Raw genomic sequence first — 24,943 nt, 5'->3', positions numbered from 1 at the left:
GATTGCTCTGTTCTGTTCTGTTCCGTTGTGTTCTGTTCTGCTCTGTTCTGTTCTGTTCTGTTCTGTTCTGTTCTGTTCTGTTCTGTTCTGTTCTGTTCTGTTCTGTTCTGTTCTGTTCTGATCCGTTCCGTTCTGTTCCGTTCCGTTCTGTTCCGTTCTGTTCTTGCTTGCTGTGGAGAGGTTGCGGTTTATATCCCCTCGGTTACTCCATTTGTATAAGTTCTCCGAAGCTGTATAACGAAAAGTATAGTAAGCATGGCAACTCAATTAAGCTACGCTGTGGAGCTCTCCGATGCTAAGATAGGAGTGTGCTTTGCTGTTGATAGAAATTTCTGCTTTAATCTTGCAAATTATTGTTTGACCTTCGCAAGCGACGTAACTTTCATTTATTGTGCGGCGATAATGTGATGTCGATTCGCACAAATTGCTTCAGAAACTATGCTAGCAATATTGGCCTCGAGGCCCACCACTGGAAACGCCGGCGCCACCGTCGGCGTGACGTGCTTGGCAGGATCACGTGGTCTGAGCGGCCGCGTCGGCTGCTTGTGGCGCACTGCCGCGTGCTTTGAAAACGAGTTTCAAGTCCCACATGCGCTGCGGTGTGTTCAAATTCGGAAGTTTTCTCTCATTTTCTGCTCAATTGAAGCCATTGTAATAGAGTGGCTGCCTCCGAAGGCGACGAACATGGGGCTCTACCGCTCGGTGCCGCAGTGCCGCGCTTACGCAAAGGAGCCCAGTGTCAGCCTGCACTGGTAACCGTGGGACAAGAAACAGCGTGAAGCATGGGTTGTAAAGCTAAGAACCGGCAAGTAGCCATCCCCTGCGAGTCTTGTGTGCAACAAGCACTTCCGCGACGAAGACTTTTGTTACTGCGTCGGGCCTGCGATGTTCGGTGAGTAGCAGACAGCGCGCACTGAGACGATGGCTCGCGCGCGCTTCCCGCCGGCAAATGATGCTTATCTGCCACAGGATGGTAAAAGCGCTACCTTTTACCACGTGCGATGCCATCTCAGAACCCTCCAATGCGACCTCTTGATCGTCGGCCCCGTGCTCAGCGTCCACAAAATCGGCTGCAGATGCGCAAGTCATTGTTTAGATACGTTAAATTTAAAAAACCCCACAGGGTCCCTTATGCATTCGTTAAAGATGACTAGAAGGCGAAAGCCATCTTCTTCTTGTCAGTCGATTCTCCCGCGCCCCCCTCCAAAAGCGTTCTGCACCTAACGCGGTTTTGCACGGCCTCCGTGACCGATCCCGGAGGCAATGCAAAGCGACCATGACGTGTGAATACGTCATCATGTGACGTAACATTATGTGACGTCATAATGACGCTACATATTTTGGCGATCTGTGACGTCATATGGTGACACCATCACGTGACGATTATTTTTTGCATCGCTCGTGTTGGCGCCGCCGACGCGGGACGCCGACGGGCAACCTTCCCATTTGATGAGGCATGCATTGCTTCATAAGCTACATAAATTTTGCATTGCCTCCGTGAGCGGCCCACCGATGATCGGCCCACCGGCCAACCCCATGTATTTTCTTGGAGCCTTATTTATTTACGTGGAAAAGATCCCACCCTGTTGGCGTTAGACACGACACTGCTGCCAAAATTGCTGGGGTACACGCCAAATAATTACTATCCTGCTTTGCGGCTGCTGGTTGCTGCAATAAGTTCTATTTTATTCACCGCTATTTCAAGTTCATGTGGGTCCTAGTTCACAGCCGACGTTTGCAGAACAAATCCGGCAAACGTTACTGTATTTTCTTTCTTTTTCTAGGCGTCGCATGCTGCTACATGCTCGGTCTCGTATAGACTGGTTCTTCTTCCACCAGCAATCTCGAAGTAGTGAAGCTTTGGTCTATGAATTTTTTGATGACAGAGAGCGGCAAGTTCACTGGAATGCAAACGGAACGATAATTAAGGAGCATTGAAAAGAGGCGTCGCATTTGCTCACGTTTTCTGTGAGCACCAAACGAAACGAATGCGCTGAATAAAGAAACAGAAGCAGCGGCATTTGCCCGCTGAGAAGACCGATCAATACGCAGTGCGAGACAACTTGTCAAATGACATTGAAACGTACCCGAATTTAGACCGAAAAAGAAAAAAAAAAAACACTGAATCGTCGGGACGGCAGATCACAAAGTTGCCATGCGCACCGAAGCCGCAGTTGTAAGGAAATTGTTTTTGAACTGCTCTGATAGCGTCCGCGCAACACTAGTTGTTTGTTTACTCACAAATTCTCATATTTTGCGGCGTAAAGTTCACAGCGCGGTGCCAAAACGCGATCGTAGCAAAAGCGAAACCATCAGTACGAACATACATGCCAGACGCTCATACATGCAGAGGCACCATCAGTCGTCGCGAACCCGTGCGATCGCTGGCTTGAGGCTTCTTTCTGTTATGCTCCGTTTGGTTATACAGGCAGTCTACTCTAACGAGATATTTCACATAGTCTGCACTCAGCGAGTGACTACCTTTCACGCAAGAAGCCGGTTCAGGGGTCTCCAACGCGGTGATAGCGTGAAGCGGGTGCTCGGTTTTCTGCAAAGAGACAGCGACTGTAGACTATCTTGTGCTTTGAGTTCGTCGAAAATGATTATTTTGACAGTACAGAACACAGCTCATTTCGAAAGTACTCACAGAAATGCCCTGGAGGGCTTCCGCGAGGCGTTTTTGTAGAGCGCCGACAGCAAAACCTATGGGGAGCGCGCCGGCGGTATCCTGCCTAGCACGCAATCGAGGCGCGTCCGATAGAGGGCGACTCCGTAACTCCTCGAGGCCAATACTAATCAGATGTAGAAAGAGGTACATCACGTGTAATAAGCACCTATTAAACAGGAGGTATACTTTGTTCCCTTTGAGGTGTCTTGTGCTCAGCTATAACCTTTGTGTTCCCATCGGTAAAGAGCCCGGGTGACCATTCTCCTTAGTCACATTTATTTCTTTCGCGCTTGACTTGAAACATCTTATTGAGCGTCCGTTTTTAGACGTGTTGATGTCAGTCTGTCATTTCTTGTTCAACGTATCTGAACACTGCAGCTTCCGCTCACTTTCTGTCGCATTCGACGAATACGCGCTGCATTATCGATGGCAGTGTTCCGTGGATGCGCGTGTTTCCCTTTTATTTGGCGCCAGCGTTGGGTGACACCTGTTTCAGGCCCTCTGTCGGCCTCCCGGCTGCACCGCACTCGCATGGCCACACGCTGTCTATCGTTTCGCCTGGCATTCTCCCCCGCCTTTCCCGCCACCGCACTCAAACCGTCGCGTCTTTCCATCCCCGGGGACCGAGCCGCCGAGAATGCAGAATCAGCGCTTCGCTTGGCAGCCTAATGAATTGGCTTTTAATTGCGCGTCGCGGGCGTGACGGGGCTCCGAAGGGGGCCGGAGAGAGATGTGTGCGGACGGGCGCGGGGTCCAGTCCGGGTCCTAACCGTCGCAGGTGCCCGCTCCACTTAATTAAGCCAAGACGGGTTGTCGCCCCTCGCGACAGCGCGCTGTCACATCGGTTGCCCGCCCTCTTCCCTTCTACCGGCCGGTATCTGTGTGGCTGCGGCGGGGCGGCATTGCATATACGTGCGGAAAGCGCGCGCTTTGGGGCTTCGTACTCTCCGTGGGGTAAGAGAAACCGCCGGCTTGCAGTTCGGACGTGTCGGTCGGCCGGCTTGCCAGCACACTTGTCGTGGAAGCTGTGCCCGTGGCGGTTTGCCTCGGTCGGCTCCGTTGCGTCGACGTAAGCACGCCCACGAAGACGGGACTGTGTCTGTCCGGCCGGTGTGTGCTGTCCACCTCAGCGATGTGCGTGCCTTGTTTGGGAGCCTTAGGTTGAAGAGGCAGCGTGGTTTGTTGTAGCAGGATCGATAGCTCTGTTACGATGTGGTACGAGCGATACAGGGTCGCCGCTGTCCAAGCCCTCCACCACCCGCCCCCTTTATAGTGAAATTCATACATGCACCCTTTCCCCTCCCCACGAAAATTAAATCCTGGCGCCGCCCTTGACCTTTCGACTTCATCGTACTGCATGTGATACTCGGTCATCGCTCGAACTCCCCAGCTCGATGGTGTTTCACGTTTGAGAGTCCAAGAAACTGAGGATATTGAAAGGCACTGAAGTCAAACAAAACGTGTCTGATAACTATAGTGCACAGTTGTTTGGCTCAATCATCGATCAACGCATCGATCAGGAACACATTAAGCATGTAAGCACTATGCTTTCAAATTTACGTATGCTTTCTTGTCGATGTAGTGACTATAGATTTGCTTATATACCGTTTACAGCACTTATACGCATGGGGAAAAAGCGAAAGACAGCGCACAGTAATTTTCTTGGTTTTTCCCTGCATTTGTGTCCGCGGTCATCCGTGTGAACAATGCATCATTAACCAGCCTGCCAGCAATCATTGGTGAAGTACTGCGATGAAACGTTTACTAAATAATAAGCCTCGCCGAATCGTTATTGAAGAGGTATCAACTGAGGCGGCTTATTGATAGCGCACACTTTCAATTCTTACGAAAACGGAGCGGTGTTACCTGCTCTCCTGCGTTTATTAAGTTACTATTATGCTTGAATATGTCGAATACTGTATATCTGTAAATGTGGACCTTGCAATCGTAGTACTGTTTTGCAAAGAGTATGGCTTCTATGTTAAAGGGACCGACAACTGACCAGAACATGTGATTAGATCCTCGTAGAAATGAAAAGATCGTGAAATATAGCGACATATACCAGCATCCTTCACGCGTTGTGACTAAGATTTATACTTTAAATCTTGTTCAAAAGTTAACAAAAAAACAGTATGCTGCGCTGCCTAGCGGAAGAGCCCTGAAGCTGGCTTATAGAGTCGATAACTTCGCTGTACGTAGTCATGTAGACTGACGCTGTCGCGCGCGCCATAATTAGTCCTGAAAAATTATAGTACTTATATTATTATCTATCCCTGCGCTGTACAGTGCTGCTTACGAGGTGAAAGGAGCTATACGGTGAGAAGCGGCGCTGCCTCCGCAGCGGCCAGTGGGACATGTCGAGCTGCGGCGCATGCGCGCGGTGTGCACGCATGCGCAGTAAACCGCCGCGCTCGAACCCGAAGTGCTCTCGTGCTCACTGTTTCCAGCATGTGTTGTCACGAGTGTATACGACATCATGTTCGCCGCAGATAGAACAATTCTGGTTGCAAGGGTATTACGGCGTCTTCCACGTTACTATTCCGTGATTAGACGCTTTGGCCGGTAAGCTTTCCGCTGCGCTAGAAAAAATTGGTGCCACAAAAAATTGGTTGTCGGTCCCTTTAAGAATCGTTGGGAGAGTGTTTCAGGCGAAGTGCTAGGTGGAGGATGAACGAACTTTATTAATTGAGTGTGAAGACAATAAGGATATATATATATATATATATATATATATATATATATATATATATATATATATATATATATATATATATATATATATAATATGCGCACAAACACACAACTATGAAAGGTGCGCAGCGCAGCCCCTTGAGTGTTGCGGTAGCGACTGCAACATTAAAGTTTGTTTTTGCGGAAGCCGCCGGGGCCAGGAGCCAAATGAAAACAGCGGCCGTCGCGTTTCTCGAGAGAAGCTGCAGACTCTGCTGTAGCCGAGTGAGGAGCTGGCCTAGCCAGCTACGGTGCCTTTTTAGTGAAACGTAAGAAAATAAGAAAAAAAAAGGGCGCGTTTCTCGCTCAGGGCAGCGGAAGCGGCCTCGTCGTCTCTGAAATGAAAACTCGCCTCTTTCTTTCAAATATATATCAGATTCGTTCCCGGGAGCCCCCGGCAGCCCATATAGCGCGCCTCGGCGCGCACTAGACAAAAACACTCTGGTCTGAGAGGAAAGCACGCGTGAGACAGGAAGGGGGAGGGCTGGAAAGCGGCAGCAGCAAGCTCGCAGTGCCGCCTGCGCTGCGTCCTATGACGGCGTCGGGCAGCAGCAGCGCGCTGGGCACAGGAAGGTTTCTTTCTTGGCGCCTTGGCCTCTGGCTTCCGCTTGCTTCGCTGCGAGAAAGAAACAAGGAAACTGAGTCGACGAAGGGGAAACGGAGAAATGTCGTGGATGTCTAAGACCTTCCATCTTTTTCTCTCCCTAATTTTAGTATACTTTCAGGGAAACCGACGCCCGGGATCTTCTCCTGCAGTTCCCTTGCAACCATATATGCCGGCCCCGTGGCTGCTGTATTTATATTGGCGGGCTCCTCGAACGCGAGTGGGGCCCTTTCCCGACTTGTTCGAATCGAATAACCTTTGTTGCTTGGCTCGCGAATTGAAGCCAGATAGCGTTCCAGCGCGCAAGTGGGTTCGCCGCCTGGAACACGTAGAAAAAAATGGGAGAAGGCTATGAGGGCAGTGGAAAGTTGGTGGGCGAGAGCGCTTGGTGCTGGCCGGCTCGCGTTGCAGCCATCTTCGAGCTTCTTCTTTTTTTTTTTTTTCAGCGCAAATTGCAACAACGGCATCTTTGTTGCGTGGCGTCCGTTGAGGCGTCGCGGAATACGCGATGTCGACGCCCCTGTACGCTATCGAAGGCATTTGGATGTATGAGGCTTCGCATTGTTTCTCCTGCGTTGGCGTGTGTGCGTGGTACGTATGTGAACATGTAGGTGATCAAGTATTGAACAGCTTATGGTTGCGTATGTTGGAAACGGCGTGCCTCAGTCGGCGAGCAAGGAGGTGGATGGCGCCGCATTTCGATTCATATTTCACCGCGCAAAAAAAAAAAGTGTTAAAAACATTTCTCGCTACCCCGCTGTTTCCTGTCTCGCTCCGTCCACTGTGCCACTTCGACGCTGGTTCGATTTATATCTATATTTATGCACTCGATCGCCACGAACCTCCGCAGCCTGTTTCCTTTTTATTTCCGTTCTCGCCGTCCTTTTGTTTGCCCTTTTTTCTCGAGGTCCCTTATTTCATCCGAGTTATCCAAAAGGGAAACAGCAACGGAAACGATCGAAGCGCGCTCGGAACGTCGACTTCTCTCCGTTTTTTTTTTTTTTTTCGCATTTGCTTCCCTTTCAATTTTTTTTTTATCTTCCCCATCCTTCTTCTCCGCTGGAGGGGCGCCTCTTTCTTTCTGCATGCGTTCAGCGGATCCATTGTGATTCGTCCGACGCTGGTTCGAGACGTGAAAAAAAGAAGGAAACGCGTCGGCGGATCTGCCTTCCGATTGGTCGGAATCCGTCCGTGGCGCGCCTATGCGGACCGAGCTTTTTCTCCCGACGTCGTCGTTTCTGGGGAAAGGGCGCTCTCAAAAACGGGAAGATGGGCTCGCGCTGGCGCGAGCGCGCGCGCACGTGTGTGCTGCGCGATGGGACGAAGGGGAAAGAAAGGTGGCGCGGGATACGGCCGGGCCTCACCGCCAAGGGGGCAGAATTGGGATGCTGACGAGAATGCAATTGAGCGTGTTAACGCGCTTCTCATTCCCGCAAAGTCGGCGAGAATGAGGTATGAAAGAAGCGAAACGGGACTCTTCCTCTTTTTCTTTTTTTTTTCACCCCCAACACTGTCTCCCTATTTCCTTTGCTCGCGGAGCAGTGTTTGATGAGGCACGGCCTGTGCCTGCTGACGAACCTATTTATAAACCAACGCACGGCTCAGCGTAGCGCTATAAGATGGCGCTGGTGCTCTTTTGTTGGCGTAGTGCGATAGGCTGGAATTGCAAAACGTCCTTCTCTCAGAGAGTAAGTTCACCTCTGGAAATGTAAATTTTTTATGTGTTGCGAAGTTCTGTCGGTGTTTCCGATCGTTGAGTAAAGTTTCTGAGTATTCTCGAGGAATAACGTCGCCTTGCGAGCTTTAATGAATAAATAGAAGTATTGTGTCAGGTCTTCTCTTATTAGTGTCGTTACGATAGTCCTTTTACACGCACTCGTTGTGTGTGGAATGCCCGTGAATATCAAAATGACTATATAAATCGAATTTTATGTTTACTATTATAACCTTCAATAATGTAATGTAATAATGGAATTAAATAGTGTAAGTAGTTTAGTAGTTGTATGCAAACACTGTGGACAAAGCGAAATTGGTACGTGCTGTAACTGCAATATGACCCTATAACTATGTCCGAGAAAGTCTGAAAAAAAATTAAATTAACAAGGAGTTCGTTTGAATCGTTGAATTTGTGCATTTTAGTTTTCCCTCTAGCCATGCTGCTCTTTGCCATAGCAACCATAGCGCAAATGGAAGCATTTGCGAGAAAGTTACAAATGACTTTTTTAGTTTTAATTTTTCTCGGGAATACCGTAGGTTACGAGTCCAGCCTCCTGACCTTATACAGCTTATGATGTGTTTTTAAAAATTCGTTTGTTTATCTTCAGGATCATTCTTATGGTGATGAGTGCCTCAGAGGCAGCTTCTCGCATAATGAAACTACTAAGTTGACTAAGTTTTGTAGTTTTTAATGCTTGATGTTCGACACGCCTTGCTGCCTTAAGAAGTGTTAATTAGGTCGGCACTATGCGTAGAGATATCAGGTAATGTATCGAAACCAGCCTGCATGCAGGCGGTATGCAACCATGGCGTTAAGTGTTCAACACGGAGTTCTATCAGCAGTTGTTTAACAAGGCATATCTTGGACAGCAGCCAACATTTCGACAAGGAGACTCGTCTGTCTTTCAAGCTTTGTCCCTAACATCAAGTTCGAGCTACACGTCGGTATTGCCTGTATAATCGTCACTGATGTATTATAGCGACTTCTTGTTACCGTAACCGAGCTTTACAGAGCCGTTGCGTTTACCCTAATATTGAACAGGTACAGACGGGTACACTGTTAAAGGGAATACTTGCGTGCAGGACATGATTGAATTTTGCTCTCTTGCGAAAACATAGTGGTTTAGATCTGCATAAGACTACTGATAGTTTACAGTTCTGCCTTTTTTTGACAGAATCGTTCAGTGCGTGAACAACGTTTCCCTGTCCACTTGCTGTTAGATCAGCAAAGTGAAAGGTGCTCTTTGCAGTGTTCCCTTTAACAGTGGACCGCACTGTACATGTCCTTATGCAAAAGCGAGGCACCTCAAGCGCGTCGAGCTGCCTCTTTATCTCGGTCCGCTTAACGAAACAGCTTAATGGGCCTGTCTATAATTTTCTCTTTCTCGATCCTTGTGAAACAGGCACCCTTTTTTACATGCGAAGTATCTTATGGCGGATTTCAATCCGGTTGGTGGTGTTGGTGTGCGGCGTGACCACCCTTACTGCGCATACCCTCTTCACTTTCCCTCTCCCCTCCCCCTCCACTTTCTCTCTGCCATCTCCCTCTCCACTTCCCCTCTCCTCTCACCTTTCCACTCTTCCTCTGAAACGCGGGCTAGACATGCCGAAATTCTCTCCTGCTCAACGCCGCGATGAGCACCAGCGCATGCGCGTCCCCTCCCCCTCTCTCTCCTCTCCTACGCTGCCCCCTCTCCCACGCCTGCCGACCGCGTTCCCCGCTCGCCCTGTGAGAATTAACGGTCAGGCTAGAGGGAAGACAAGATGCGCGTAGCGTTCCTTTTCGGGTTCCACGACGCGAGGTCGGTAGCATGCCCAAAGAACGCCAACGGAACGCGATCGTGCAAGTGCTCCGGCTTCGCATCGCCTCATGGTCCCCTTTAGCGGGAAATGGTGTAATTTCGTACCTTGTTTTGTATCGTTACTAAGGCGAAAGCTTTAGGTGCCTCATCAAGCGCGAAAAGTGACCGTCGGTGTCGACACGAATGGTTGAAAAAATAGTTAAAGGGAAAAAAAAGCGCAGGCGATAACGGATTTTTTTTTGTTTTTTGTAGGGCTCGTTTAGATCTGCTTCTCCTAGAGCTTCAGAATGAATGAACAAAAAAGAAAAAAGAAGTGACAAATAGACGAGGTGGAACTGCTCGCTTGTTTGTCGCCGTTGACCGGAGCTGTGGAGTTATTGATACGGTGTTATTGATACGATCTGACTACCCGGCCCCCTTATACCCTCTTTTTCCCTGCTGTCATCTTAATAATATAGACCTTTTTTTTTTCTTTTGCTTCGTTTTCTCCCGCCCGACAACGTGACTTCCCTCTCCAGCGTCGCGTGGACGTGAGCGTGCGGGGAGCGATGAAAAATGGTTTTAAAAACGCTCGCTTGCGAGCACTTGCTTGGCAGTCCGAGGGCGTCAGGTTCGTCACCGCGTGCCTCTACCACTTCCATCTCCTCCTCTTCTTCGCGTTTTTTTTTTATTTATTTATTGCGCCCCCATCCTTTTTTTCTTCGATGCTGCTGCCTGCTTTAGCATCGGGGGGGGGGGTCTCTCGGCACCGTGCATCATCCCGGTTTTGATTGAGTTACATACACACAACGCGCTTCGTGTCCCGGCGAAAAGTTAAAAAAAATTAACAAATAAAAATCTGCAACTGGGCTCGTGCGGTGCTTGCCTGCAGCCTGGCTTTTCTGTGCTAAGCGTCGGTATGCGGCCGCTTCCTTTTTTGCGCGCCGTCTCACATCGAGCCTGCTTTGTGCATGCGACGACGATTGAGCGTTCTGCATTTTATTTACGCGGGGGGGGGGATGGAAGTATGTGCGAAGGTACGAGGCCTTTATTCGAGCGTATTTTTATGCGATCACATATCTTAGCGTACTACCTCCTTTCCCTCTTTCTTCCTCTCCCCTTCCCGTGATTTGTGAACGGTGAGTGGCGTCAGTTCAGTGACTTACACATGGCGTAATAGCGAGGAAGTGGAAGCGAGGAAAATAGGTCATAAGAGAATGCTGAACTTGGCACAGATAATGTCACGGACGATTCCCCCCTCCTCGTTGAGAGGGTGCTCTGCCGCAGGAGCAGAGAACTGCACGCCAGCGACGCTTATATCGCTAAGGCGCTGAGGCTCTCCCCCTGAACGGGAGGCAGAAAATAGCGTCTTTTTCCATATTTTCCTATATTTCACTATATTTCCGTCTTTCACTATATTTATATACCGCTAGGCTTGTCGGCCACTGTGCTAGGTCTGTCTCGAGAATCTGCTGTGAGACACAAGCTATGTAGAAACAAGATAATTACTGTAATTCCAGTGGTCTCGGAGAGTGCCAGTCGCTTGAGTTTTCAGGAAAGTTCATATAGACAATATTTTTTTCTCTTTTTTATATTGTTGTATCACCACCATTGCAGGTCTGTTTTTATTTCTCGTTCCTGCTTATCCTTCTGGCTCATTCATTCACCCCCTCCTGTATTGTGGCAATCTAGAAGTTTGGTAGCCTTGGTTAACCTCCCTGCCTTTCTTCTATTATTATTCTCTCTCTCTAGAACTTGGGTCTGGTTAATCTTTTTTTGCGTTTCCGAGCTTTTCTTGATTTTCTTCCTATCTTTTCGTCTAATGTTGTGTGCTGTATTTCACATTCTTGCCCATTTCTTTCGTATTCTTCTTTCCTAAGAGCTAAATTAGCGTTATTTGCGGATCAAGGGGCTAAGACGTCGGCATACATTGTATTAAGCTTCATGTATTCGTCATTTGTTTTCTAAAGTAGTCTTAAGTTATTACAAAGGAAACTGAATGGGTCTGCACCGAGCATTCTGGCTTCTCAGGTGATTAAGACTTGCTTGCTTTATAGCTTAATTGCTTTGTCATGTATTAGCAGCTCGCCCAACAGTCTGTTCTTCTAAGTTGCTTTATTCACCGTGTTCTCGGCCGTGTCGGTCAGTTCGGCAAGAACCTGCATCGCACTTTTTTTTTCTTGCTCTCTTTTTCTTTTTCAACTAACATTTACACTTTTGCTATTGTATTTTCCTGTGTCCCGTTTCAGTTGCGACATTCAAAATGTCGAAATGTCCCACCGAGGGGGGCCATCTGGCGCCGGATCCTGGGACTGAAAAACCGCAAATGTCACTGGTCGGCCGTTTCTCATTTCGATATACGCATTTTTATTCTGCTTTATTTTATTCGAGTCGGCAAATGATTTGAAGCGTGGAAACGTTGCTCTTGTCGCCGCATGCACATTGCTTGTAGACCCACCGGTGCGTGCATCCAGCCGTTGCTCAACGCTATGGAGAGAGAGAGCGCACGCCGCGCCATCGTATAACGTATCATAACGCGAAGCCTCAGCCGCCCCTGTCAGGGAAATATACACTGCCTCGAGAGTTTATGACGCGAGCGCAGCCTGGCGGCCTTTTGTGGTGCCTTTCTACGGGTACGGGGGGGGGGGGGGGGGGGGCGGAACCGCTGTGTACAGGAGCTTCGCGAAACGGGACATAACCGACAAAAAAAAAAAAAAAGAGGGGGGGGGGGGGGTAGGTGAGGTCGAGTCTCTAGACGCAGGCAGCAGCGAGCCGAGGCGCGAGCAATATCGCTCGCGCCGCTCGAGCGGCCGTATTTGTGCCCCAAAATCAGCCTCCCTCCTCCTTTTTCGCGCACCTCGTGTGTTGCGCGCTCGTTACCTACACGCGCGCGCTCGGGAAACGGCTCCCGAGGCGGCCAGCATATTGCCAAGTTTATGTATGCCGCGAGGACCGGGCAGTATACCGCGCCGTCAATTGAAAATCTTGCTCTCTTTTTCCCAGTCTCTTCCGCCCTGCCTTCTGTGTAATATACGACCGACGCTGCTTTGCCGGTTTTTTCCCCTATTTTTCGTCCGCGAGGAAATCAAGCTGTAGCACCTGTTTTCGTTCCTTTCTTTCTCCTCTTTTAGTCCCGTGTGATGCCTTCTTTGGTCTCTGAAACCCCGCCACTGCTATAACGGCTCGGTCTGCGCGTATCGCTCGCTATGCGCCGACACTGTTCGCTGTGGCGTAGCGCCCAGTCGTCTACGCTGCTTGCTTCCTTTCTATTTTCTTGCGGTTCCTAACGTGGAGGTTTAGGGCGTCGTTTTCGTGGTATTGAAAAGGTCCTGCCTCAAGATTGCGTTTGTTTTGTGAAAAAAAAGAAAAGTCCGATTTTCCTGCCTTTCTGTTGCCGATAAATGATTGACCAGGCTATTCTGGGGCGTAAAACGCCGGAACTTCAATTATGAAAAATTCGTGAACACGCTTTGTCGCGGGAGCCGACGTTTCGACAAGTTGACTTGTCTTCTTCAAGGCTGAAACTCCGCTTCAAGAAGACTAAGCTCGCGTGTCGAAACGTCGGCTTCAGCAACAACCCGGTTTCACGAATTTTTTCTCTCTCCAAGCTTCGATCTTCCCCTAACTTCTGCCTTTTTTTGTGTGGAACTTAAATTAGTATGACCCTAGTTTAGGTGACCTATCTCTGTGGCCTGTACTAGGCCGTACATTTGTCGTTTGTGATTGAAATCAAATACTTTAAACTTCATTAAAGAAATGCTTAGTCACAAACATAGACAGAAAAGCCGTTTTATTTGTGCATAGTTCAGGCACGTAGCCAGGGGGGGGGGGGGACTAGGGCCGAAGTAGGTGTTTTTACGAAAATAAATAATAAAAATAGATGTTTTTCCCGAAAAGTCAACGTTTTCAACAAGTGCCCCCCCCCCCCCCCCCCACCCGAAAAAAAAAATTCCTGGCTACGGGCCTGGCATAGCTGGAACCCCCCTTTCGGCCCTCTCAATTTATGGTGTACTTGCGAGAACGAACTAACCACATATTCCATAAGAGCCGTATTGACTGCCTTAGTCTCAAGTGATGCATCAAGTGACTCCATCTTTTTTTTGCAAGTTACCGTTAATCCATATCTCAGCTCTTTTTCTGAGTGGCAATCACTGCTTAACACGCGTGCAGCGGTCGCCGCTCCGCCTCCTCAGTCAACGCAGGTGCGAGCGTTGTGAAAGCGGCGGACAGTTTCCAATGCAACCGCGGTTCGCGTGTCACCGTGTCGTTATCAAAAGGCGTCGCTGTAGTTCGGCAACGCGCCCCCTGTTCCGCGTGCATGGTCGGGCCGTGGTCTGATTTAATAAGCACCTGCAAGGTGCTCACTTCCCTGGCATGATTATAGCTCTCGGTTTCAGCGGTATATAGTTCATGACCGTGCTATAGCGCACATAGCCCAGGTTCGGGAAACGAATTGCCGTGAACGACTGCTCGCACGCAACGCGTTGTGAAGCAGCCCGTGAATCTCTGCTCAGTGCGCGATCGCTTTTTCGCATGTGTTCCGACCCACTTGGAAGTGGTTCCCGCGTGCGGAACTCTGTCAGTCGTCCGGCGTTGGTGTTGTACTCTTTCCCTTCATTCCTTCTCTCTCTCTCTCTCTCTCGTGAGCTTGGATTTTTTTACGGCTCTCTTCACAAAATGTGGCTGTAGGTAGGGACACCGCAACGTACTGAAACAACGCACGCGACGCAGCGTGCGGAATATTTATGCTACCGTTTATTGTTACGGTCCTTTGGAGACCATTGCATGGTCGAACGCTACAGAATGTTTTGCCCGGGAACGGTCTGCCGAAGGACATTTAATGGCTAATTCGCTTTGCTTTGTTTCAGCAGCGGAGATGTTTAAGCCGAGCATTGGTCCGTGACGGGTGAAGAGAAATGACCATCATCATCTTGAACCGGCACGCGCTGTCTTCGTCCTCTTCTTCGTCCTCTGCTTCGCTCCCAGAGCACGTGCGCTGATTCGTCCAGCGTGGGATGCAATAATCCTGATGGACGAAAGAATGAGACAACAAGTACAGTGAGAGAAAAAGAAAGAAGGAGATAGAAAGAAAGAGAAGCAGAAAGAATTCTTAGCGAGAAAATTTTCTTGGCGAGGCGGGATCCGACCCCGCGTACCCACCATCGCGCCTCACCCCGTGAAAGCTTTCCGCGCCTCACCAGAATGCCGGGGTTAGGTGCCTCATCGAACTCGAAAACTGACTGCCGCCGGCGTACGTGAACACGAGTGATGGAAAAAATCATCATTACGTGATGACGTCACCACATGGCGCCACAGATAGCCAACTTTCGTGACGTCATAGTGACACCATCATACAATATCGCCCCTATGCACTGCCGCCGATCACGGAGGCAGTGCAAAGCTGCGATGTCGTGATGGCGTCATCGTCTGACGTCACAAAATTCGGCACTGTGTGACGTCATGTGATTGCAAGTTTTCTGCAGCTCACCTGGTTTTGCACTGCCTCCGCGATCGGTCGCCGATCACGAAGGCAGTGCCTAGGGGCGATGTTGTACGATGGCGTCACTATGACGTCACAAAAGTTGGCTATCTGTGGCGTCATGTAGTGACGTCATCATGTAATGATGATTTTTTGCATCACTCGTGTTCACGTACGCCGCCGGCGGCCAATTTTCGAGTTAGATGAGGCATCTATACCCCGTATTCTAGAACGTCCCTCCATTCAACGCTCCACCTTGACTCGAAAATGACCAGGGCAGCGCCGCCCCTAAGTGGAAACGGTCGCTGCATATGAGCGAGAATCGGCAGCAAGTCTTGAATATCGCGACATCATTGTTAGTCGGGCGGTGGCTCTGTGATCAACTCGGTCGAGTGAATGACGAACTTCAAGTCGAGGCTCGTTTGAGAATACGGGGGTAAGGCTTTCACCTTAACAATGTGAAGTAAAGGGTTAGCAGAGCCCTTATCGAAAGCCATCTTAGCATGATGTAAACAAATCGCGATACGTGCCGCGACCAAATACATCCGAACAACTCGAGGACTATACGGGCACTTTTTGATTGCGATCAGGCCGATACGGATAGGATTTCTCGATATAGATCAACAATGGTCGCTGATGGAAGGTCCAAAGTTATCCGGATCAAGTTTGGCACATACGTCAGCCAGACCGAGATACGTAGGCGGTGAACGTCGGAATTTCTCTTGGGCTTGATCACTGTTAAGAGTGACGTGTAGCAGAACCTGATCCGCATCGGCCCTTATCGCGATAAATGTGGCCGTGTTACACTGGCACTACTTTGCCTGCAGGGCATGTGCAGTTCAATTCTGCTATCGCGTCGCCGGCCAACTTCAGGTCGACTCCATGTGGATCCTTCATATGCCCGGACGATTGCCGCACGAATGCAATAATGTGTACTGGACCGTCAGAGCATCACGTGGACGCGATGGCACTACACTGAATAATGTGGCCTGCTGCAAAGACCTCGTTGCCGTCAACGAGACACCTGATACTGTCCCCAACATGGTTACGAATGATGCTCAAAGGCAAGGGCACTGGAAACGAAAAACTCGCAACACGTTAAAAGGCAACAAGAGCGTATTGTACGGTCGCATCAAGCAAATGCTTTTCGCGTCGATGCAGTTACGAAATATGGCGATTCACGTTACGAATTTCTGTTGCAACAAGCAAAGAATGAGACTTTGACAGATTACTCACCGTCGACCAAACCGTCATCGTCAGCTTCCGTTGTAGGTTGGCGAAGTACAAACACCGCACACAGTGCTGCTGAAGCGGCCACGGCTAACCGGCATCCACACTTCGGGGTTTCGTCCGTTCGCCGCTAGGCGCCGACTCTATTCGATCTCGCGGCCAACTGTGTACACCCTAATTGCTAAGATTGTTTTACCAGCGCAAAAAAAAAAGACGGAACATTCAGGAAGGACACACACACCCTCATTGTTCCTGTACTACGGCATATGCATATGAGCGTGTCGTGAATAATGCCTTTTGTATATGTAAAACACAGCGTCGTTCATTCAGAAAGAGGAAAGACAGTTGGTGGGCGCTTAGTCGTGTATGTGTGTGTGTGTGCGTGTGCGTGTCAGTTCTCGAGTTCACCAAACCCAGCATTCGCAAAGAAAAGTAGAATGGAAGCGTTTCTCTCTCATTCACGCACTCTGGCTTTTCCAAATGAGAATTCACCGTGGCAACCTTAGACTCAAAATGCACAGCGGAAAGGTTGGAGGTTTGCTCAGGTTATAAGAATTATTTAATCAACCAACTACAAGCGGCCAGTAGACTGGTGAAAGGTGAGGGGGGGGGGGAGGCAGCAGAAATTGACTGGTGTCAGTTCCGGTACTGATAGTATAACGACGACTCTCCGTTAGCGCTGTGAAATAGTGTCAAGCATCTCAACGCACGCTGGCTTGCACGAATGTAATTATTGGGGAAACCATTGCGTTCTGCAAAACGCGTCGAGATTGCTTGAACATGTTGGAGATTCTATTCCGCCTGATGAAACATGCGGCTGTGGTGTGGCGGTTAGAGCATCTGTAATTAGTTCTAGAAGATCATTGTCCAGTGCTTTCGGTGGAAATACATTTAACATTCGTATTTATGTTTACCCGGCGTAAATGCGGAAGTCTATATATAGTCTCATCAAGACTAGATAGTCTTGATGAGACTATTCATATACCGACTATACAGAGTCTTGCGTATCATTAGGACTATATATATAGTGTCGATTAAACTTTTTTGCTTTAAGTGCACGTGCTGTTAAGTGCACGTGCTGTTAGGGCTCTCTCTTCCATCTTACCTCTCTTTTAACCTTCTTAGTCCCTTCCCTCCAGCGCAGGGTAGCAAACCGGTCGAGCTTCTGATTGGCCTGTCTGCCTTTCCTTTCCTTCTCTCCCAAGTGTTATGATCTTGATTCCATTTTAACTGCGCTATAAATGCAGACAACAAAAGACGAGAACTGTGCACGTGCCGCCTTCTCGTCTTCCGTTGTCCGCGTTTCTAGCGCACTAAAACCACCATATCAACATGAACTCCCACTAACTATAATCCAAATTGGTGCTTTACTGATGTCGTGAGTTTTGCTAATGTTTGGTTGAATTTCGCACCCTTCTTAAAGGGACCGACAACTGATTTTTCTCGATCCATTTTTTTACGGCACGACAGAAAACACACCCTTCGCAGTGTTTGTAGCTGCAGTAGTTAATCCCAAAACCACGTAGTTATTTTGCAAGCAGTATTTTTTCAATCTGAAAGGCTCTAAACACGGACGCATCTTTCCTCCAGCAACGCTGCGAATTGATAGCGATGCCGCCAGCCCTCGCGATTTGTGAAAGCTGTCGTTGCTCTGCTTTCGCAGGAGTTCCTGTAACTATGCTTAACCACCTTTAATTATAGCTTTTCAACTATTTTTGAAAATAACAAGCTGGTACAATGAGATGATGTGCCATTACGCACCTTCCCTGTATCTCTACCGCGTTGTGTGCGCATGCGTCCAAGGTTGCCTGCGCCTGTGTCATGGGTGGCTTGTCCCGGCGTCGTTACTCTCTCGATGCAGGAGCCAAGCCAAGTAACCGAAAACGCCACAACGCGTATGCGAAGCCGTGCCGAGTAGCACTGCGCGTCATTTCTGAGACCCAAGTGTAGGCAGCAAAACTATGTCGCTCCGAAATCTTAGCGACCTGGAAACTGCGTGCACGGTTGCATAAGCACGCTAAAAAGTTGCTCAAGATGTGCTGACGAGCATGGCATCATTACGTCACTCGAAAGCAGCGCCACTCTGATGCCTACCACTAACGCAGGCCTATATGTATATTTTTGTAGAGTAATACTTTTTAATATAAAGAAACGAACAATATCTCAATACTGGAACGGCTAGACGAAGTTCTGACCTGTCTAGCTAAGGCCGGTCTCCAGCTAAACACTAAGAAGTGTCGGTTTGCCAGCCGCAGCATCAAGGTATTAGGTCACGTTGTCAGCAGACACGGCATTGAGCCCGATCCCGACAAGGTTGCTGCAGTACTGCACTTTCCTACACCGACCACACCTAAAGACCTGCGCAGCTTCCTCGGCTTAGCGTCGTACTTCCGCCGCTTTGTGCGTGATTTCGCCACTATTGCAGCTCCTTTGCACAAGCTTTTGACCGCGAGCGCAACTTTTGTCTGGTCGGATGAATGCGCAGCCGCTTTTCACACTCTCAAGCGATGCCTCACATCGCGGCCAGTGCTTCGGCATTTCGACCCTGCAGCGTCTACTGTCCTACACACTGACGCAAGTGGACATGGCATCGGTGCCGTCCTGCTGCAGCGGAACCACGCTTCCGAAGAACAAGTCGTGGCCTACGCGAGCCGCACTCTTTCTCCTGCTGAGCGAAATTACAGCATCACCGAACAAGAATGCCTCGCCGTCGTGTGGTCCGTACAAAAGTTTCGCCCTTATTTATACAGGCCGGCATTTCACAATCGTCACTGACCATCATGCTCTCTGTTGGTTATCGTCTCTCAAGAATTTGTCGGGACGCCTTGGCCGTTGGGTACTGCGTTTGCAAGAGTATGACTACAGTGTCACATATAGATCGGGTCGGCAACACCAAGATGCTGACGCTTTGTCGCGGTGCCCGCTCTCGCCAAGCGCCCAAGTGTCGCCTTCAATCTGTTCATCACCGACCAGCCAAGTGACCAAGCAGACGGCCGGTAGTCCGAAAGAGTCCGTTGCCTCAGTGGACATTCTTTCATCCACAGAACAAAAAAAAAAAAAATCGTCGACCGCGTACAGCAATCAATGGTCACGTGGCCGGGTTCATCGGATCGTTCATGTTTTTGCCGCCAGATTCGCCACAGGTCCTTTTTCGCGACTTTCAGTTAAGAAATAAAAATATAAATCCACCTCTCACGAAAAAACAGGGTTGATTTGAGTCACTGCGACGGACAATCTTTCCATCAGTGCAGTCATCTCATTTCATGTTCTGGGCAGTTGTCGGTCCCTTTAATTGAGGATCTTAATGGCTCTAATGTTTGCCTATCAGAAGTTCGCGGGGAATGACCGCGTCTCAAGCGCTCCATTTTTGATCGTCACATAGATTCGGAAGGAGCTTTTTTATTACATAATTGGATTTGATCAGAGTCTTGTACTGAGCACCGCTGGTGCTTTTTGCGTAGAATATCCAGAGCTAACACCTGCGTGTTTTGCATTCATATTTGCATCGGTCTATTTCCTTGCTGTGCATTTTCGTGTTTTTCTGTTAAATACGAAGCATTTCTTTGTGAACCTTTGGTACTTTGACCGTTTCTATCTATCTATCTATCTATCTGCCTACGTCTGGGTGCCCTCATGATCACTTCCTAACTTGGTGTACTATACCAAAATTTGCATGGGAGGGTAAGAGGACTTGGCGAATATGACTGTCGGGTCATGACATGAATAACGTGAAAATCCAGTCGAGTACGTCGTCAAATCCTTTCCTCCAGACACGTGGCACATACCCGTTTTACACGGGCGGCGGTGTACGGATATGCGCCACAGGTCATTGACAGTTTATATCAACCCAGGAACGGCGAGAACAGACATTGGTAATTTAAATGCGAGAGCTTTAGGCAAAACCGACATCTCGGCAGCGTTGACCCGACGAATGGAAAGAATAAAAATTAGTATTCCAGCAGGAATCGAACCCAGGCATCCTGCGTGGCAATCAGGCATTCTACCACAGAGCCACGCCACGTCTCTAAACAGGTTTGGAAAAACAGCCTATGCAGGCGTAATGTCGGTGCAACGTCGATTGTGGTTGGGTTGCTAGCTATCTAATTTTACAAGAAAGCAATAAACATTACATGTGTACTCCTACAATGCAGGCGTCATATCAGATAAACGTCGGTGGTTGTAGTGTTGGCTCCGCTGTTATAGCAGTCTAATAAACCATACATTTGTATTCCTATGATTCAGCAAGCTGTATTGAAGCATTGGCCGACCCCGGGGGAATACATTAACGAAATTTACATATGATATTCACATGATTGCATCATGAAAGTTTAGATAATACTGACGTATGTACTCTACCGTGAGGGCTGATGTGACGTCGCACCATAAGTTAAGGCCCGAACACATGTACGCGTTGCAGCGCGTCAACGCGTGACTTTTTGACGCGGCGCCGCACCCTCTCCCTATGGAGAGCGAGGGCGCGCAGCTTCGCATACCCGCGCGCCCTCTATCCGCATAGGGAGAGGGCGTGGCGCCGCGTCAAAAAGTCACGCGTTGACGCGCTGCAACGCGTGCGTGTGTTCGGGCATTTACCCTTTAAACGCCAGTGTTGTTGACGTGCCTGGTAAGCCCATGATGTGCACACAGCTACTACACTTACAAAAACACGTCGACCCACCGCGTAGCGCTTGGCTCAACGCCATAAAACACAGCATAGAAGTACTCGCTGACTGCTTCGCATGAAACCGATTCCCTCAAGGCGTGGAATTTGCCGATTTTTTTTTTTATACGTACATAATTTCGCTTTTTATGTAACGCGCCTACACAAAAGTGTCCTGAAGGAAATACAGCGGTGATCATTACAAAAGTGGCTTTACAGTAACGTTCGGTATAATGGTCGTTCTCCGTAATTGAAAATATAAACACGTATTCAGTTTTGCTATGTGTTGCCTTCGTGACTATGCGAAACAGCGATAAGCAGCCTGTGATCGCGTTGAGAGAGCAATAAGGTGGGGGTATGCAGTTCGTGTGCGCACAAAGAATAAAAAGAAATGTATTTGCGTAACAAGGTCGCTTCTGACAGCTTGTTCTCCCTTTCGCAAAGCGCTGCCTCATTGTGATTTCTTGGAAGGCCGCATTGAGACATCGTGCTACGAATTTCTATATGCAGACGCGAGCAGGGTTGCAGCAGCTGTTGCTTGAATACGTGCCCGGTGCGTGTAGGCACAAATGCGTGGGCGATCTGCGTAGCGCATGTTCGGGGTCGCTCACACGCTGCGCTGCTGAGGACCGGCTGCATCCGTCTCATATGTGAGTGCGGTAGTCGCCGTTTCTGCATATTATATGCGTACATGGAGTGTGACGTATGCGTGTCTTTGTTTTACTCTAGTCTTCATTTAAAAGAAAAAAATAGCAAGAAATGGCTCCATACGCATAAGATACACGCGTTATTTTGAAACAGCAACCACTGTGTTCGTTAACCTGTACACTTGCCTCGGATATGCGTAGCTATTTGATGGATGTGTTGGAAACTTATGGAATGCGGGCTTTACTGATGCTTTCTTTTTGTCTCTTCTTGCTTACCTTATCGCAGGTAAGCCCGGTCGACGTGCTTGGATATGTCTGGGGCCCTTGACTTGTGGCCTTCTGGATACGCATTAGTCAGGCTTGCAGCCTGTCGGTAAGCCTGGCGGGAAAACCCTTAAGTGCACTGGCGCCTGCTGTGAAATATTGTCTAGCGCCTTATAATCGCTACTCGCGCGATCTGTTGTCCATGGTTACGGTCGTGCATCAGTAGATGCCACAAATAACATTCTTTAAATTCAAAGCATTTCTTACCGAACCTATGGCACTTTGAGCGTTTCTATCTATCTATCTATCTATCTATCTATCTATCTATCTATCTATCTATCTATCTATCTATCTATCTATCTATCTATCTATCTGTCGGTCTGTCGGTCTGTCTGTCTGTCTGTCTGTCTGTCTGTCTGTCTGTCTGTCTATCTATCTATCTATCTATCTATCTATCTATCTATCTATCTATCTATCTATCTATCTATCTATCTATCTATCTATCTATCTATCTATCTATCTATCTATCTATCTATCTATCTATCTATCTATCTATCTATCTATCTATCTATCTATCTATCTATCTATCTATCTATCTATCTATCTATCTATCTATCTATCTATCTATCTATCTATCTATCTATCTATCTATCTATCTATCTATCTATCTATCTATCTATCTATCTATCTATCTATCTATCTATCTATCTATCTATCTATCTATCTATCTATCTATCTATCTATCTATCTATCTATCTATCTATCTATCTATCTATCTATCTATCTATCTATCTATCTATCTATCTATCTATCTATCTATCTATCTATCTATCTATCTATCTATCTATCTATCTATCTATCTATCTATCTATCTATCTATCTATCTATCTATCTATCTATCTATCTATCTATCTATCTATCTATCTATCTATCTATCTATCTATCTATCTATCTATCTATCTATCTATCTATCTATCTATCTATCTATCTATCTATCTATCTATCTATCTATCTATCTATCTATCTATCTATCTATCTATCTATCTATCTATCTATCTATCTATCTATCTATCTATCTTCAGATAGTATGCGAGGGATTATTGGTCAGCTGCCAGCTCGCAAAAAAAAAAGAGAGAGAGAGAGAGAGAGAACGTCTACGTGACGCCAACAGGCAGAAAAAAGAGTGTTCCACACTCGCCGCCATGGCTGCGACTGGCGCTGACTAACACTCCTAGGTTTAAATGCACATATGTACCCCATAAAGTGGACGGGAGGATGACCGCCGCCGTAGCTCAATGGTAGAGCATCGGACGCGTTATTCGAAGGTCAGAGGTTCGGTCCCTGCCGGCGGCAAGTTATTTTTTCATCCACTTTACTTTCTTCACACGTTATCCTAATTACAACGAATAACATCCCCTATACTTTCTTTGGCATTATTGCGTGTTAGTTCTCATTAATATTGTGTCTAACAAAGAAAAACGAGCCCTTAAATCCATCGCCTTTCCTTCATTCGTAGCGAGGGTCTCGTTCTGGCAGACTTGATGCCTGCAGGTAGTATGCGAGGGATTATTGGTCAGCTGCCAGCTCGTAAAAAGATCACGTTCTACGTGACGCCAATAGGCAGAAAAAAAAACTTCCACACTCGCCTCGATGGCTTCGACTGGCGCTGACTAACACTCCTAGGTTTAAATGAACATATATAACCCATAAAGTGGACGGGAGGATGACCGCCGCCGTAGCTCAGTGGTAGAGCATCGGACGCGTTATTCGAAGGTTGCAGGTTCGGTCCCTGCCGGCGGCAAGTTATCTTTTCATCCACTTTACTTCCTGCACAGTTTATCTTAATTACAATGAATAACATCCCCTATACTTTCGTTGGCATTATTGTCTGTTAGTTCTCATTAATATTGTGTCTAACTAAGAAACGAGCCCTTAAAAGTCATCGTCTTTCCTTCATTCCTATGCGTGCTTGACATTCTCCTGAGTAGACTTGGCTATATCAATCAATAACCATTGTGACAGTCCTCATGCCGCCTGCAGCTGTTACTGCATTGACGGGAACTGTTTCTACGGATCGTGCGGCTCGTGGGTAGCATACTTCGGTTCAGCAATCGGCTAGGGCTAATTTTGTTCCTTCCTTCGTTGCACATGTTTATAACGACGAAATATCGCGTGCTGGACTCGATACTTCACATGCGGCGCTCAACATTACGTGCTATCTTTGGACACGTGATGATGAACCTGTTTTTTCTGCGATCGACCTTCACAAAGTCCAGAAACGGATCGCCTCTGTGAAACAGCCGGACTTCGAGGAACTTCGCCGAAAAAATGGTGTTGTTCTTGGATGCACTCAGCGTGGGTACGTCCACATAACTTGCAATACGTCACACCGCTGAACTCTGGGATACGATTTCGCGGCATGCGCCGCTATTACCGAGCACATGGCAGCAGACGACACCGACTCAAGCTGTGCGGCTCTCGTATTTTCCGTCAACGCTGCACATCGCAACGGCGATATGTGCGATATTTGGCTATTGCGCGAGAAGTGTAAATGAACAATAACAACAAAAAAAAAAAGACCAGACGCGGTGACGTACTGTTTGCCAAACGTCATCACAAACCCGTGCAACCGCACGAAAGAGCTGTCCGAGAAACGGAGCACATGGCTTATGCGCGCGTAAACAGGAAGGACCTCAGTCGTTGCACAACGTTTGTGTGTACGGGTGTCTCTTATAACAGGCAAGTTATGCTTCCGAATCTCCTCACCTTTTCGCCGAGTCTATCACCACAGAGTTATGGGCGAGGTCACTTTTTGTCGAAACGTGAAGCACCAAATTGAACACAGTGATCGCTCCTTGGTTTTCGGGAGGCCCTCTTAGCTCTTCGGTGAAAAGAACCCCGACTGGGCGCCAAACATGTTATTTGGCCATGGTTTTTATGCAGCAATCAGCGACGAAATCTGTGCAGTTTCAGCTCCGCAAAATGCAAGCGGCGAAGAGCGCCGCTGTAGGTCACTCGTGCGAAGTTGTTTCAACCATTACGTGCGACAGCACTACGACACTGCAGGCTCCATAATGTCCTGAACTGTTCCCGTTCGTCATAAGCGCAAGGCAAACGACCAAAACACGCGCACTACGCCGAACGGTCCGCGCACTAACGTAAACACG

General features: G+C 48.2%; 1 long non-coding RNA gene across 1 annotated transcript in view; it reads left to right on the top strand.

Moving 5' to 3' along the window:
* LOC119392817 (uncharacterized) overlaps positions 1-21,858 on the top strand; it is a 47,988-nt gene extending 26,130 nt beyond the window's left edge. The window contains exon 3 of the long non-coding RNA XR_005183712.2: positions 21,799-21,858. This is a non-coding gene — a long non-coding RNA (uncharacterized LOC119392817). The remainder of the gene's footprint in view (positions 1-21,798) is intronic.
* The last annotated feature ends 3,085 nt before the right edge of the window (positions 21,859-24,943 follow it).

Source organism: Rhipicephalus sanguineus, chromosome 5 (genome assembly GCF_013339695.2).
Source record: "Rhipicephalus sanguineus isolate Rsan-2018 chromosome 5, BIME_Rsan_1.4, whole genome shotgun sequence".
In the NCBI taxonomy this organism is placed as follows: domain Eukaryota; kingdom Metazoa; phylum Arthropoda; class Arachnida; order Ixodida; family Ixodidae; genus Rhipicephalus; species Rhipicephalus sanguineus.
This window is presented reverse-complemented; position numbering and strand designations above follow the sequence as displayed.